The 14910-nt window shown below is 44.8% G+C and overlaps 1 protein-coding gene across 4 annotated transcripts in view; it reads right to left on the bottom strand.

Annotated features, from left to right (window-relative positions):
* Positions 1 to 7875, bottom strand: part of twz (BTB/POZ domain-containing protein twz) — a 304566-nt gene extending 296691 nt beyond the window's left edge. For 2 of the 4 annotated variants that reach the window (XM_053786127.2, XM_053786126.2), the window contains exon 1: positions 7561 to 7875. The gene's annotated coding sequence lies outside the window, so the exon portion shown is untranslated. The remainder of the gene's footprint in view (positions 1 to 7560) is intronic. The other 2 variants (XM_053786125.2, XM_053786128.2) reach the window with 1 other exon arrangement.
* Between the last annotated feature and the right edge of the window lie 7035 nt (positions 7876 to 14910).

Below are 14910 nucleotides of genomic sequence, written 5' to 3'. Positions count from 1 at the left end.
GTTGAATGCAGGACACTCCTGCCTCTCACAGCCTGTGCACAACCCAAGGCAACATGGGTTGAATGCAGGACACTCCTGCGTTTTTGGTCGTGCTGGAAGACGAGCAAAAAGCCAACGTAATATACACCGAGTTTGCCGAAGTCTCCGTCAAGCGTGATCATAGGACTGTAAAACACATATGTAAAACACTGTAAAACACATGTGTTTTGCTTGTTAAGTTTGTCAGCTACTCGCCATTCACTATAAGTGATTTACTTGTGACCATGTCAACATGAAGAATGAACATCACAATACCGTGGCTGGAACAATTCATTAATAACCCACACTTAAGAAATTTTAGGCGACGTTTCGGTCCGTTTTGAACCATTTTTATAATCAGTTTTGGGTTATTTGTGAAGTGTGATCATTGCGTAATAACGTGAAAAATGGCAAGTAGATGTCCGTCTAACAACTGATCTCAAAGAGTAATATAATCAACAGAATAAATTGAGAGGTCCTCATGGAAACCAATATTCCTCAAGGTACAGTATTTCCCTAAATTTCTCGTTCATATCTAACATATGTAAAGACATTCAGAGAGCTGTGTCATCTTTCTCCGAGGACGCTAGAAATTATATTACGGTGGCGCCCACTGAGGACTAATATTAACTCCTCCGCTGTGAAAAATGTTTGTTGCAGAAAATAGTATAAAATGCAATCAAATCATTGTTTTGGAGCGAAAGAGGAATGTAAGAGACCAGCGTATTACCACGTCGTAAGTCCTCTTGATCATGAAACATAGGAACTGCAAAGAACATGATAGGCTGGATAACAGGAGAGGCCAAGTCAATGGTGATGTTCTTCAAGGCATTTGTATTCTTTCGACTGGAATATTGCTGTACATTGATAACCCCCCTTTTAAAGGTGGAAAAATTACATACATGGAGAATGTGCAGAGAATTTTCACTGCCTACGTATATTCAGTCAAACATGCAAACAATCGTAAATTTGTTATCTGTGAGCGATTCTGGGGATTGTCTTTCCCATGGCTTGGTCTCAGACCAGGCCTCGTAGTAAATGTTACAGCATCAAGAAAAATTAAGAACTTGAGACAGTAAAGGCATGTGTATACTAAATGTAGATACAGGTTTGTAGGATTTTCCTGTCATCTTACGTGTTCATGAAATAAAAGAAAATCAGTAATCCTGCCAGAGTGCCAAAAAATTAACAAGTTTTCATGCCACTTATTTGGCAGGACTCTGAAATTCCTCATGTTGTGTTCCCCTGATTGCAAGTATGAATAATTTACACCTGGGAAATACTGGAGGAGATGGTTCCATATTTTTACATTGAAAGAGCCTAGGTGAGTGGAGGTAGGTCTGAGAGGCAGGAAGTACACTAAGGGATAGTTAGATTACGGAAGATTAGTCAGGAAACAGGACAAGTGTTTTGTTGACGTAGTTCTTAGTAATAAAGTGACCCGCTACTGGAGCTTTTGGTCATCTGACCGAGGCCCTCTGCTGGCATATTTATTATTAATGGAGAGTGGTGATCTTCTGAGCACCAGGCGGAAGTGTGTCCCAATGGGAACATAACACGTGTCTGGATACACTTCTGAAAGCAAAGAGAACATCACTGGTCAAGCTCCTAACCAGGTGACCTAGTGTGAGAGCGGGTCGAGGGACGATGACCCCCAGATCCATCACTAGGTGGCGCATATGTTTTGGTGGCGTTGTAGTGACTGAGGAGGTAGTGATGGTGGTTATGGTTGTGTGGTGGTGATGATGGTGGTTGTGATGGTTGTGTGGTGGTGGTGATGGTGGTTGTGATGGTTGTGTGGTGGTGGTGATGGTGGTTGTGATGGTTGTGTGGTGGTGGTGGTTGTATAGTGGCTGAAGAGGTAGTGAAGACTGATGTAAGGATGGAGGGGTGGTAGTGGTTGTGTAATGATAGTTGTGTGGTGATGGTTGTATGGTGGTTGCGTGGTAGTGGTTTTATGGTAGTGATTGTGTGGTGGTGGTTGTATGGTAGTGATTGTGTGCTGGTGGTTGTGTGGTGGTGGTGGTTGTGCGGTGATGGTTGTGTGGTGGTGGTTGTGTGGTGATGGTTGTGTGATGATGGTTGTGTGGGGGTGATGGTTGTTGTGTGGTGGTGGTTGTGTGGTGATGGTTGTGTGGTCGTGGTTGTGTGGTGGTAGTTGTGTGGTGGGTGTTGTGTGGCGGTGGTTGTGTGGTGGTGGTTGTGTGGTGATGGTTGTGTGATGATGGTTGTGTGGGGGTGATGGTTGTTGTGTGGTGGTGGTTGTGTGGTGATGGTTGTGTGGTGGTTGTATGGTAGTGATTGTGTGGTGGTGGTTGTGTGGTGGTGGTGGTTGTGTGGTGGTGTTTGTGTGGTGATGGTTGTGTGATGATGGTTGTGTGATGATGTGTGGGGGTGATGGTTGCTGTGTGGTGGTGGTTGTGTGGTGATGGTTGTGTGGGGGTGATGGTTGTGTGGGGGTGATGGGTGTTGTGTGGTGGTGGTTGTGTGGTGATGGTTATGTGGTGGTGGTTGTGTGGTGGTGAGTGTGTGGTGGTTGTTGTGTGGTGATGGTTGTGTGGTGATGGTTGTGTGATGGTTTTGTGGTGATGGTTGTGTGGTGGTGGCTATGTGGTGGTGGTTGTGTGGTGATGGCTGTGTGGTGGTGGTTGTGTGGTGATGGTTGTGTGGTGGTGGTTGTGTGATGATGGTTGTGTGGGGGTCGTTGTGTAGTGGCGGTTGTGTGGTGGTGGTTGTGTGGGTGTGGTTGTGTGGGTGTGGTGATGGTTGTGTGGTGGTGGTTGTGTTGTGGTGGTTGTGTGATGATGGTTGTGTTGATGGTTGTGTGGTGGTGGTTGTGTGGGCGTGGTGGTGGTTTTGTGGTGATGGTTGTGTGGTGATGGTTGTGTGATGATGGTTGTGTGGTGGTTGTGTGGTGATGGTTGTGCGATGATGGTTGTGTGGTGGTGTGGTGGTTGTGTGGTGATGGTTGTGTGACGAAGGTTGTGTGGTGGTGGTTGTGTGATGATGGTTGTGTGGGGGGTGATGGTTGTTGTGTGGTGGTGGTGGTGATTGTGTGGTGATGGTTGTGTGGTGGTGTCTGTGTGGTGGTATTTGTGTGGTGGGTGTTGTGTGGTGGTGGTTGTGGTGATGGTTGTGTGGTGGTGGTTGTGTGGTGGTGATTGTGTGGTGGCTGTCGTATGGTGGTGGTTGTGTGATGATTGTGTGGTGGTGGCTGTGTGCTGGTGGTTGTGTGCTGGTGTTTGTGTGGTGATGGTTGTGTGGTGGTGATTGCGTGGTGATGGTTGTGTGCTGGTGGTTGTGTGGTGATGGGTGTGTGCTGGTGGTTGTGTGGTGATGGTTGTGTGATGGTTTTGTGGTGATGGTTGTGTGGTGGTGGTTGTGTGGTGGTGGTTGTGTGGTGATGGTTGTGTGGTGGTGCTTGTGTGGTGATGGTTGTGTGGTGATGGTTGTGTGCTGGTGGTTGTGTGGTGATAGTTGTGTGATGGTTTTGTGGTGATGGTTGTGTGGTGGTGGTTGTGTGGTGGTGCTTGTGTGGTGATGGTTGTGTGGTGGTGGCTGTGTGCTGATGGTTGTGTGCTGGTGGTTGTGTGGTGATGGTTGTGTGCTGGTGGTTGTGGTGATGGTTGCGTGCTGGTAGTTGTGTGGTTGTGGGGGGATGGTGGTTGTGTGGTGATTTGTGTGCTGGTGGTTCTGTGGTGATGGTTGTGTACTGGTGGTTGTGTGATGGTTGTGTGCTGGTGGTTGTGTGGTTGTGGGGTGATGGTGGTTGTGTGGTGATTTGTGTGCTGGTGGTTGTGTGGTGATTTGTGTGCTGGTGGTTGTGTTGTGATGGTTGTGTGGTGGTGGTTGTGTGGTGGTGATTGTGTGGTGGCTGTTGTGTGGTGGTGGTTGTGTGATGGTTTTGTGGTGATGGTTGTGTGGTGGTGGTTGAGTGGTGGTGGTTGTGTGGTGGTGGTTGTGTGGTGATGGTTGTGTGGTGGTGGCTGTGTGCTGGTGGTTGTGTGCTGGTGTTTGTGTGGTGATGGTTGTGTGCTGGTGGTTGTGTGATGGTTGTGTGGTGGTGGTTGTGTGGTGATGGTTGTGTGCTGGTGGTTGTGTGGTGATGGTTGTGCGCTGGTGGTTGTGTGGTAATGGTTGTGTGCTGTGGTTGTGTGGTGATGGTTGTGTGCTGGTCGTTGTGTGGTGATGGTTGTGCGCTGGTGGTTGTGTGGTGATGGTTGTGTGCTGGTGGTTGTGTGGTGATGGTTGTGTGCTGGTGGTTGTGTGGTGATGGTTGTGTGCTGGTGGTTGTGTGGTGATGGTTGTGTGCTGTGGTTGTGTGGTGATGGTTGTGTGCTGTGGTTGTGTGGTGATGGTTGTGTGCTGGTGGTTGTGTGGTGATGGTTGTGTGCTGGTGGTTGTGTGCTGTGGTTGTGTGGTGATGGTTGTGTGCTGGTGGTTGTGTGCTGGTGGTTGTGTGGTGATGGTTGTGTGCTGGTAGTTGTGTGGTGATGGTTGTGCGCTGGTGGTTGTGTGGTGATGGTTGTGCGCTGGTGGTTGTGTGGTGATGGTTGTGTGCTGGTGGTTGTGTGGTGATGGTTGTCTGCTGGTGGTTGTGTGGTGATGGTTGTGTGCTGGTGGTTGTGTGGTGATGGTTGTGTGCTGTGGTTGTGTGGTGATGGTTGTGTGCTGGTGGTTGTGTGCTGTGGTTGTGTGGTGATGGTTGTGTGCTGGTGGTTGTGTGCTGGTGGTTGTGTGGTGATGGTTGTGTGCTGGTAGTTGTGTGGTGATGGTTGTGTGCTGGTGGTTGTGTGGTGATGGTTGTGTGGTGATGGTTGTGTGCTGGTGGTTGTGTGGTGATGGTTGTGTGCTGGTGGTTGTGTGGTGATGGCTGTGTGGTGATGGTTGTGTGCTGGTAGTTGTGTGGTGATGGTTGTGTGCTGGTAGTTGTGTGGTGATGGTTGTGTGCTGGTAGTTGTGTGGTGATGGTTGTGTGGTGATGGCTGTGTGGTGATGGTTGTGTGCTGGTAGTTGTGTGGTGATGGTTGTGTGCTGGTGGTTGTGTGGTGATGGTTGTGTGCTGGTAGTTGTGTGGTGATGGTTGTGTGCTGGTAGTTGTGTGGTGATGGTTGTGTGCTGGTAGTTGTGTGGTGATGGTTGTGTGGTGATGGCTGTGTGGTGATGGTTGTGTGCTGGTAGTTGTGTGGTGATGGTTGTGTGGTGATGGCTGTGTGGTGATGGTTGTGTGCTGGTAGTTGTGTGGTGATGGTTGTGTGCTGGTGGTTGTGTGGTGATGGTTGTGTGCTGGTAGTTGTGTGGTGATGGTTGTGTGCTGGTGGTTGTGTGGTGATGGTTGTGTGCTGGTGGTTGTGTGGTGATGGTTGTGTGCTGGTAGTTGTGTGGTGATGGTTGTGTGCTGGTGGTTGTGTGGTGATGGTTGTGTGGTGATGGTTGTGTGCTGGTGGTTGTGTGGTGATGGTTGTGTGCTGGTAGTTGTGTGGTGATGGTTGTGTGCTGGTGGTTGTGTGGTGATGGTTGTGTGGTGATGGTTGTGTGCTGGTGGTTGTGTGGTGATGGTTGTGTGCTGGTAGTTGTGTGGTGATGGTTGTGTGCTGGTAGTTGTGTGGTGATGGTTGTGTGCTGGTGGTTGTGTGGTGATGGTTGTGTGGTGATGGTTGTGTGCTGGTGGTTGTGTGGTGATGGCTGTGTGGTGATGGTTGTGTGCTGGTAGTTGTGTGGTGATGGTTGTGTGCTGGTGGTGGTAGACATTAAAAACTCACTTTACAGACTAAGCTTTTATCGAGACAACGTTTCGCTCAGGGTCGAGTTTTGTCAAATCATGACTTGATAAAGATCTACAGTGGGCGAAATGTCACAATTAATGACTATTCTGCATATTGTGTCATCGTACCCGCACCTGTGAGCAACATCCTTCTGTATGTAGTGTGTCACCAGTGTCTCCGGTGTCACGAGGCTGTCCCACTGACACTGATGCCATGTGTAGGGTCTTCTCTGGGGTGTACCATGTCTGGAGTCTTTTCTGGGGTGTACTGTGTCTGGAGTCTTTTCTGGGGTGTATCATGTCTGGGGTCTTATCTGGGGTATACCATGTCTGGGGTCTTTTCTGGGGTGTATCATGTCTGGGGTCTTATCTGAGATGTACCATGTCTTGGGTCTTATCTGGGGTGTATCATGTCTGGGGTCTTATCTGAGGTGTACCATGTCTGGGGTCTTATCTGGGGTATACCATGTCTGGGGTCTTTTCTGGGGTGTATCATGTCTCGGGTCTTATCTGGGGTGTACCATGTTTGGGGTCTTTTCTGGGGTGTATCTTGTCTGGGGTCTTATCTGGGGTGTACCATGTCTGGGGTCTTTTCTGGGGTGTATCATGTCTGGGGTCTTATCTGAGGTGTACCGTGTCTGGGGTTTTATCTGGGGTGTACCATGTCTGGGGTCTTCTCAGTGCTGTATCTGTGTACCATGTTTGAGATCCTGTCAGTGTCACGTCTGGGGCCCCTCTTTGAATGTCTCATGTCTGGGATACTATCATTGTCATGTCTGAGGTCCTTTCTGTTAGTTTCTCATGTCTGGCATACTATTATTGTCATGTCTGAGGTCGTCTCTCTGAGTGCCTCATGTCTGGCATACTATCATTGTCATGTCTGAGGTCGTCTCTCTGAGTGCCTCATGTCTGTCATACTATCACTGTTATGTCTGAGGTCCTCTCTGAGTGCCTCATGTCTGTCATACTATCATTGTCATGTCTGAGGTCCTCTCTGAGTGCCTCATGTCTGTCATACTATCATTGTCATGTCTGAGGTCCTCTCTCTGAGTGCCTCATGTCTGTCATACTATCATTGTCATGTCTGAGGTCCTCTCTCTGAGTGCCTCATGTCTGTCATACTATCATTGTCATGTCTGAGGTCCTATCTCTGAGTGCCTCATGTCTGTCATACTATCACTGTCATGTCTGAGGTCCTCTCTGAGTGCCTCATGTCTTTCATACTATCATTGTAATGTCTGAGGTCGTCTCTCTGAGTGCCTCATGTCTGTCATACTGTCACTGTCATGTCTGAGGTCCTCCCTGAGTGCCTCATGACTGGGGCCCCTCTCTCAGTACCATATCAAGGATTTTCTCAGTCCCATGCTTTGGATCCTCTTAGAACCTTTTCTGGGGTTCCTCTCAGAACCTTTTCTAGGGGTTCCTCCCAGTACCTACTGCAGTGCTCATATTTTCTAGTGTTCTTATGTATTTAGAGAGTGTAGGTGCACTAGTGTGGACGAGAAAAACTCCAGATGTCCCTGCCACCACCCCAGGTCATCCTAGAGGCCACTAAACAAGCACTTTCACCTCTCGTCTGGCGACCCCAAAAAAAATCACAAATTTCTTATTAGTGATATAGAATAGCTGCATCAGGTATTCTATATCATTGGTTTATAAAGCACATTATATCAGCAAGGTATGTTCACATAGTCACCCATCCAGGTGCTGGTCAGGCTCAACGGTGTTTAGTGTAGCGAGGCACACGTCCATAACTGTACAAGAACTGTGCTACCCACCTGCTGGAGAGCGATGGATCCTGAGCCACTCTGACGAGGTAATAAGGAGACTCCTGCAGGGGGAGGGGGAAGAGACACACACACACACTAACACAGACACAAGGACGCGCGCGCGCGCGGGGGGACACTGAAACACAGGTTGGGGAGGAGGCAGGTGGTGGTGGTGTGGTAGTATCCCAAGACACGGAGAGAGAGAGAGAGAGAGAGAGCGGGGCAGGCGGCGTCACTCAGACATGTTACCGACTGGCAAGCTTAGCCGCGACTCACACTGCTGCTGCTGCCCCGCTACCACCACTACCACCACCACCACTTCATCACCACCACCACCACCACCAGCTAGCCACACTCGCTCTCCTCACACTCACCGCCACACGCACGCACAGTACCCAGGCACTCAGGTGCGACCCTTCCCACCACAGGTGCCGTCACTCTGCCTTACACTCACGTGATAAAATAAATAGGTGTTTGTATGCAAGTAGACATGTGGTTATTTGCATAGTAACTGACCCACACCATTCTTAATACTGCTGCTCTTTAAGTAATGTAAATGAAATGTTGTATGTGAGAAGTGCAGTTACACACACACACACACACACACACACACACACACACACACACACACACACACACACACACACACACACACACACACACACACACACACACACACACACACACACACACACACACACACACACACACACACACACACACACACACACACACACACACACACACACACACAAGACTAGTCCCAGAGTTAAGAGGTATGTCCTACGAGGAGAGGTTAAGGGAAATCAACCTGACGACACTGGAGGACAGGAGAGATAGGGGGGGACATGATAACGACTTACAAAATACTGAGAGGAATTGACAAGGTGGACAAAGACAGGATGTTCCAGAGACTGGACACAGCAACACGGGGATACAGTTGGAAGCTGAAGACACAGATGAATCAAAGGGATGTTAGGAAGTATTTCTTCAGCCACAGAGTAGTCAGGAAGTGGAATAGTTTGGGAAGCGATGTAGTGGAGGCAGGATCCATACATAGCTTTAAGCAGAGGTACGATAAAGCTCATGGTTCAGGGAGAGTGACCTAGTGGCGACCAGTGAAGAGGCGGGGCCAGGAGCTTGGACTCGACCCCTGCAACCTCAACTAGGTGAGTACAACTAGGTGAGTACACACACACACACGGGGCCAGGAGCTGAGTCTCATCCCCTGCAACCACAGTTAGGCGAGTACAAAGTGTCTGTTGACAAGTGACTTTGACAGTTGGTAACTAACAAGCTAACATAATCACAGAGTGATATACATCCCGCCACTAAGCATCAGGAGACTAAGACAAGAACTTCATAACAGCAACAAAGCGATGTTGGACATTAAAGCGGAAGCAGCTAAAAAAATACAGAGGAACAAAACAACGTTACTGATCGTGGGAGACTTTAGCCACAATGAAATAAACTTCGTAACTTTGAAGCCATACGGGGAACCGGAAGAGTAAAGAGCTAAGAAGATGGAGGTAGTGACTGAACACTTCGTGTCAACAAGTTAGGAACACAACCAGAGAGAGGAAGGAGTGAGCCAGCGAGGCTGGATCTATTACTCCAGTCTAGGTAAATCTGACATAAGGGACGTCGAATATGAGAGACGTCTCGTGAGGAGTTTTGAATGCCATGTGAAAATATAGATGGAGAGAAACAGCACAGGAATAAAGGAAGAAACTGAACTTCAGAAAACTATACTACATAGGAATGAAGCAATTCTTTAATGAAGCGCAGTGGAAAAGGAAGCTGGAAGGAAACACAGGTTGGGTAACAATGACAAGTGGGGTTCCACAAGGATCAGTAATATTTCCAGTGTACATGAACAATAATAATGGAAGAAATTGAGCCAGATGTATTCTTGTTTGCAAATATTGTGAAACTAATGAGGAAAATACGAACAGGAGAGGACAAGGAAACCCTACAAACAGACCTGGATAAGCTGCAGGATTGTTCTCACAAATGACTGACTCAAGGAAACTTAGCTAGGATTAAAGCCCTGATTAGTTTATACGTTCATATCCCCTCAAGGGGGAAGCGGTGTCTTCATACCGACGAAGGGCTCTTGATTAAAGGAATTTGAGCTATTCCCCCTTCTCTAGACCAAATCTATTTCCAAGGCGTTGGATGACAATTATACGTTTAATATTTCTATTTAAATATACAAACAAATACAAATTGAATACATTGTATTTCTGTATAACGTTCAGAAAAAAAGGTCTTAAAAAAAGGCTACATTAATTACGATATTGAATTCTATCTAGTCTCTCACACAAGTGTTTAAAAAAGTATATATAAAAGTATAAGCTTTACAACTATTAAAACTTAACAACTTTCACTGAATATTTTCAAATGAAACCTTTAAATGGTTGCCTGATATTTTTCTTCCTCAGCACGAGGACGCCTCAACCGATCGGTTTCAGTTTTTAAATGCTCGTGCACTGTATATGGAAAAAAAAGGTTCATTCAACTATTGGAAAATTCTTGCGCCGTTGTTCGATTTTATATAAGCCATTCCCAGATCTGTTCTTCATGGGATAACTTCAGAAATCTTCCCAAGAGTAACGGTAATCTTTAACAGTTGATGCATATTACAAGCAACATGATACACAGTAAGTTTAAGTTACGAGCAACATGATACCCAGTAAGTTTAACCATACCACGGATGGGGTTTGAACCCGCTGGTGGCTAACACGACGGTCTGGAGTTTTGAAACTCTCTGACCGAGGGTTCAAACCCCACCCGTGGTATGGTTTGTTTGCAATCGTGTTATTACGATTTCGTGAGTCACAGTAAGCTTAAGCTGTATATTTGCGACTTTATCAGTTGCCAAGTATTGTTAATTAAATTGGGATGACTGGATTCTGACCAGTAACTTGAGAATGCAGTTTCTGGTCAGCTTGAAACTTTCACCGATGGTGGGGCTTACCCAACGAAAGATTCACATTAATTTAGGAACCTGTAAGTGTTAATTTGCGAAAGTTATTAAGCAAATTGCTCTCCATATAACAACTGAAGAATGCCTCATCTGATTGGCTTCAAACTCTAAGTGCTAGTGTATAAAGAATAAAAAGTCACACTGTGACTTATAAATGGTCCAAGTAGGACCATTTATAAGTCGCGGGTAATATGTGTATTGTTAGTGTATCTTAACTAGATAAATTTTTATATTGATTTTTGGGCTGTGTAGCTACCAATATGCTAATTTTATTCAAATAAAAATAAAAAATGAGATACTAGTTTTTATATGATAATTTGTAAATGCTTCACCTGACTGGGTTCAAACCTCCAATGCTAGAGTATCTTATTTAGAGGAAGCTTTGGGCTGTTATTGGATCGTGTTGATGTCAGTTTGGAAACTCTTCAATCGCTCAGCTGTTCTTGTCTGGTAGCTCATACCAGGGATGCAGATTCCAATTACTTAAAAGCAAAAATAAAAATTAAATACGGGATTTTATAGAATTTGAAACAATATAACTGAGACTCGAAAATTGAGAAATATATATATATATATATATATATATATATATATATATATATATATATATATATATATATATATATATATATATATATATATATATATATATTATATATATATATATATATATATATATATATATATATATATATATATATATATTATATATATATATATATATATATATATATATATATATATATATATATATATATATATATATATATATATATATATTATATATATATATATATATATTATATATATATATATATATATTATATATATATATATATATATATATATATATATATATATATATATATATATATATATATATATATTAAATACAAATTTTGCTAATAATGACCACAGGATATTAAAAAAAAAACATGGGAGGCCTGGTCACAGACCGGGCCGCGGGGGCATTAACCCCCGGAACTCTCTCCAGGTAAACTCCAGGAACCTTTACACGAACTCGCCCACTAAAACCAGCAGTCGTTGCCGTTCGTGGATTAACAAAATATATGCGGCCAGTAGGACCATGAATCCGCAGCATTGTGACGTCACAGATACAAACAACTTTCTCTTACCCAACTCACACTAACTCTTGTTATGTTTAACACGTTTACTTACCAAAATGAGTTGTGTTTTTTGTCAATGACAAAGAACCGTGTATGTAATTATATATATATATATATATATATATATATATATATATATATATATATATATATATATATATGTATGTATGTATGTATGTATGTATGTATGTATGTATACATACTAGTACTATACACTCCTCAAAGGACGTGCCTTTATCCAAGGAACTGAACCTGTCAACCTGCCTTTCTTTTGGACCAAACCTGGTTGTCTCCCATTCCCCCAGGCACTGTGTGATTCCTATGAGTTTACCGCTTCTCCCCAACTGTAATAATAATAATAATAATAATAATAATAATAATAATAATAATAATAATCGTGTTCTGCCATCATAATTCCTGGTCTGGAGCAATTCCTTACAACCACAGTTCCTGGTCTGGAACAACATTTCCTTACAACCCCAGTTCTTGGTCTGGAACAACATTTCCTTACAACTACAATTCCTGGTCTGGAACAATCCCTTACCCACAACCACAGTTCCTGGTCTGGAACAACAATTCCTTACCTACAACTACAGTTCCTGGTCTGGAACCGCTACAGTTCCTGGTGTGCCACCATAAACCACACGTCGTGAGGTATAACCAGCGTCTCTGCCAAATACGTCAGTTGAACCCTTTCTTGGATGCCGACAAACGGGCGGTAATTCTGGGCTGGGCGCGAGGGATGGCCTCCACCCGGCCCCAAGTGTGCGAGGTTCCCACACTCAAGGCACTTTCTCCCCCGCTCACTGACTTGACAAGCGCTCTAGTTCCTTCCTTTGGGCACAGGCAGGTTCCCTGGTGACCTGCCGGCTGCCAGGGGTAAAAAAGGTAAAAAAAAAAATGGCGAATGTCTGGCGAAGGTGAGTTGGTTGATTAGTGGAGTTTAAAGAGTATCAACTGCACGAGGGTCATTATGGCTGCAGGTTACCTGTTCATTACCAGTCAAGAATACTTTAATCTCAATAAGTAGGGATTAAAGTAGACTGTCAGCGTAAATACACTGAAAGACATACACCTCAGGGTGTATAAATCCTATGGTAAAGGTGGGTTTGCTTTGTTATTTAGCTTGAGAGCTGTGTTATATACGTGTTGAGCTTTGTCACGACTTCATAAAGCTCTACACAGAGTGATACGAATTTCTCAATAAAAGCTGAATGTTGTATGGACTGAACACATCGACTCAAGGTTTAGGGACTGATTACCTCACACTCCTCAAATTCCATCATTCATCTCTGCACCGAACCGAGGAAGCTACTAGTTAGCGAAACGTTTCCACAATAAAGATTCCCAAATGTTGCAAAAATGTCTTAATTCTTCTACATTACACTTATACATCTAGTTTGTTATACACGCTGTATACCCCATGCTCAACCTGTGGGCGGTAGTCTCTAGTTGACGGCAGTATACAGCTCGTTCACACACTGGAACCCGACGGTTCTATTAGCTAAGCAAGTATTAATGAACCGTGTACAAATATATTAACTTAGGAATAATAGTTATGAGTTGTGTACACATTAAATCATCGCATAAACCTTACCATGTAGCTTATGTGTGCCCATGAGTTATTAACAATACCCAAGCAAGTTATGGTGCTTATGAGTTATTTAAAGTACCCAAGTAAGTTATGAGTTATTTACAATACCCAAGTAAGTTAGGAGTTATTTACAATAAACAAGTAAGTTATGCTGGCTATTAGTTACAATAGGCAATGTAAGGTAATTTTTTTTATGGAATGAGTAGTTATATACCACTGTGGATATAAGGTTCTTAGATATTTCTTGATTACTTTTGAGTAAGTTGTCTCTAAATTCATTACATTTTTCGTATTCAGGTAAATAAAACAACAGGATGTAACAGTAATTCCTCTGGCAAAGTTTACAGTTATTTATATCTACATCAGCTGGAGGTGCACACTACCAGACGTAGTCATGTCTACATCAGCTGGAGGTGCACACTACCAGACGTAGTCATGTCTACATCAGCTGGAGGTGCACACTACCAGACGTAGTCATGTCTACATCAGCAGGAGGTGCACACTACCAGACGTAGGTCTACATCAGCTGGAGGTGCACACTACCAGACGTAGTTAGGTCTACATCAGCAGGAGGTGCACACTACCAGACGTAGTTAGGTCTACATCAGCAGGAGGTGCACACTACCAGACGTAGCTAGGTCTACATCAGCAGGAGGTGCACACTACCAGACGTAGTTAGGTCTACATCAGCTGGAGGTGCACACTACCAGACGTAGTTAGGTCTACATCAGCAGGAGGTGCACACTACCAGACGTAGTTAGGTCTACATCAGCTGGAGGTGCACACTACCAGACGTAGTTAGGTCTACATAAGCTACAGGTGCACACTACCAGACGTAGTTAGGTCTACATCAGCTACAGGTGCACACTACCAGACGTAGTTAAGTCTACATCAGGTACAGATGCACACTACCAGACGTAGTTAGGTCTACATCAGCTGGAGGTGCACACTACCAGACGTAGTTAGGTCTACATAAGCTACAGGTGCACACTACCAGACGTAGTTAGGTCTACATCAGGTACAGATGCACACTACCAGACGTAGTTAGGTCTACATCAGCTGGAGGTGTACAATGCCAGACGTAGTTAGGTCTACATCAGCTGGAGGTGCACACTATCAGACGTAGTTAGGTCTACATGAGCTACAGGTGCACACTACCAGACGTAGTTACGTCTACATCAGCTACAGGTGCACACTAGCAGACGTAGTTATTTTTACATCAGCTGAAGGTGCACACTACCAGACGTAGTTAGGTCTACATGAGCTACAGGTGCACACGACCATACGTAGTTAGGTCTACATCAGCTACAGGTGCACACTACCAGACGTAGTTAGGTCTACATCAGCTACAGGTGCACACTACCAGACGTAGTTAGGTCTACATCAGCTGAAGGTGCACACTACTAGACGTAGGTCTACATCAGTTACAGGTGCACACTACCAGACATAGTTAGGTCTACATCAGCTACAGGTGAGCACTACCAGACGTAGTTAGGTCTACATCAGCTGAAGGTGCACACTACCAGACGTAGTTAGGTCTACATCAGCTACAGGTGCACACTACCAGGCGTAGTTAGGTCTATATCAGCTGGAAGTGCACACTGCCAGACGTAGTTAGGTCTACATCAGCTATGGTTGCACATTATCAG

Source organism: Cherax quadricarinatus, chromosome 50 (genome assembly GCF_038502225.1).
Source record: "Cherax quadricarinatus isolate ZL_2023a chromosome 50, ASM3850222v1, whole genome shotgun sequence".
Lineage (NCBI taxonomy): Eukaryota > Metazoa > Arthropoda > Malacostraca > Decapoda > Parastacidae > Cherax > Cherax quadricarinatus.
Note: the sequence above shows the minus strand (reverse complement) of the source record. Positions and strands in the feature narration are given on the sequence as shown.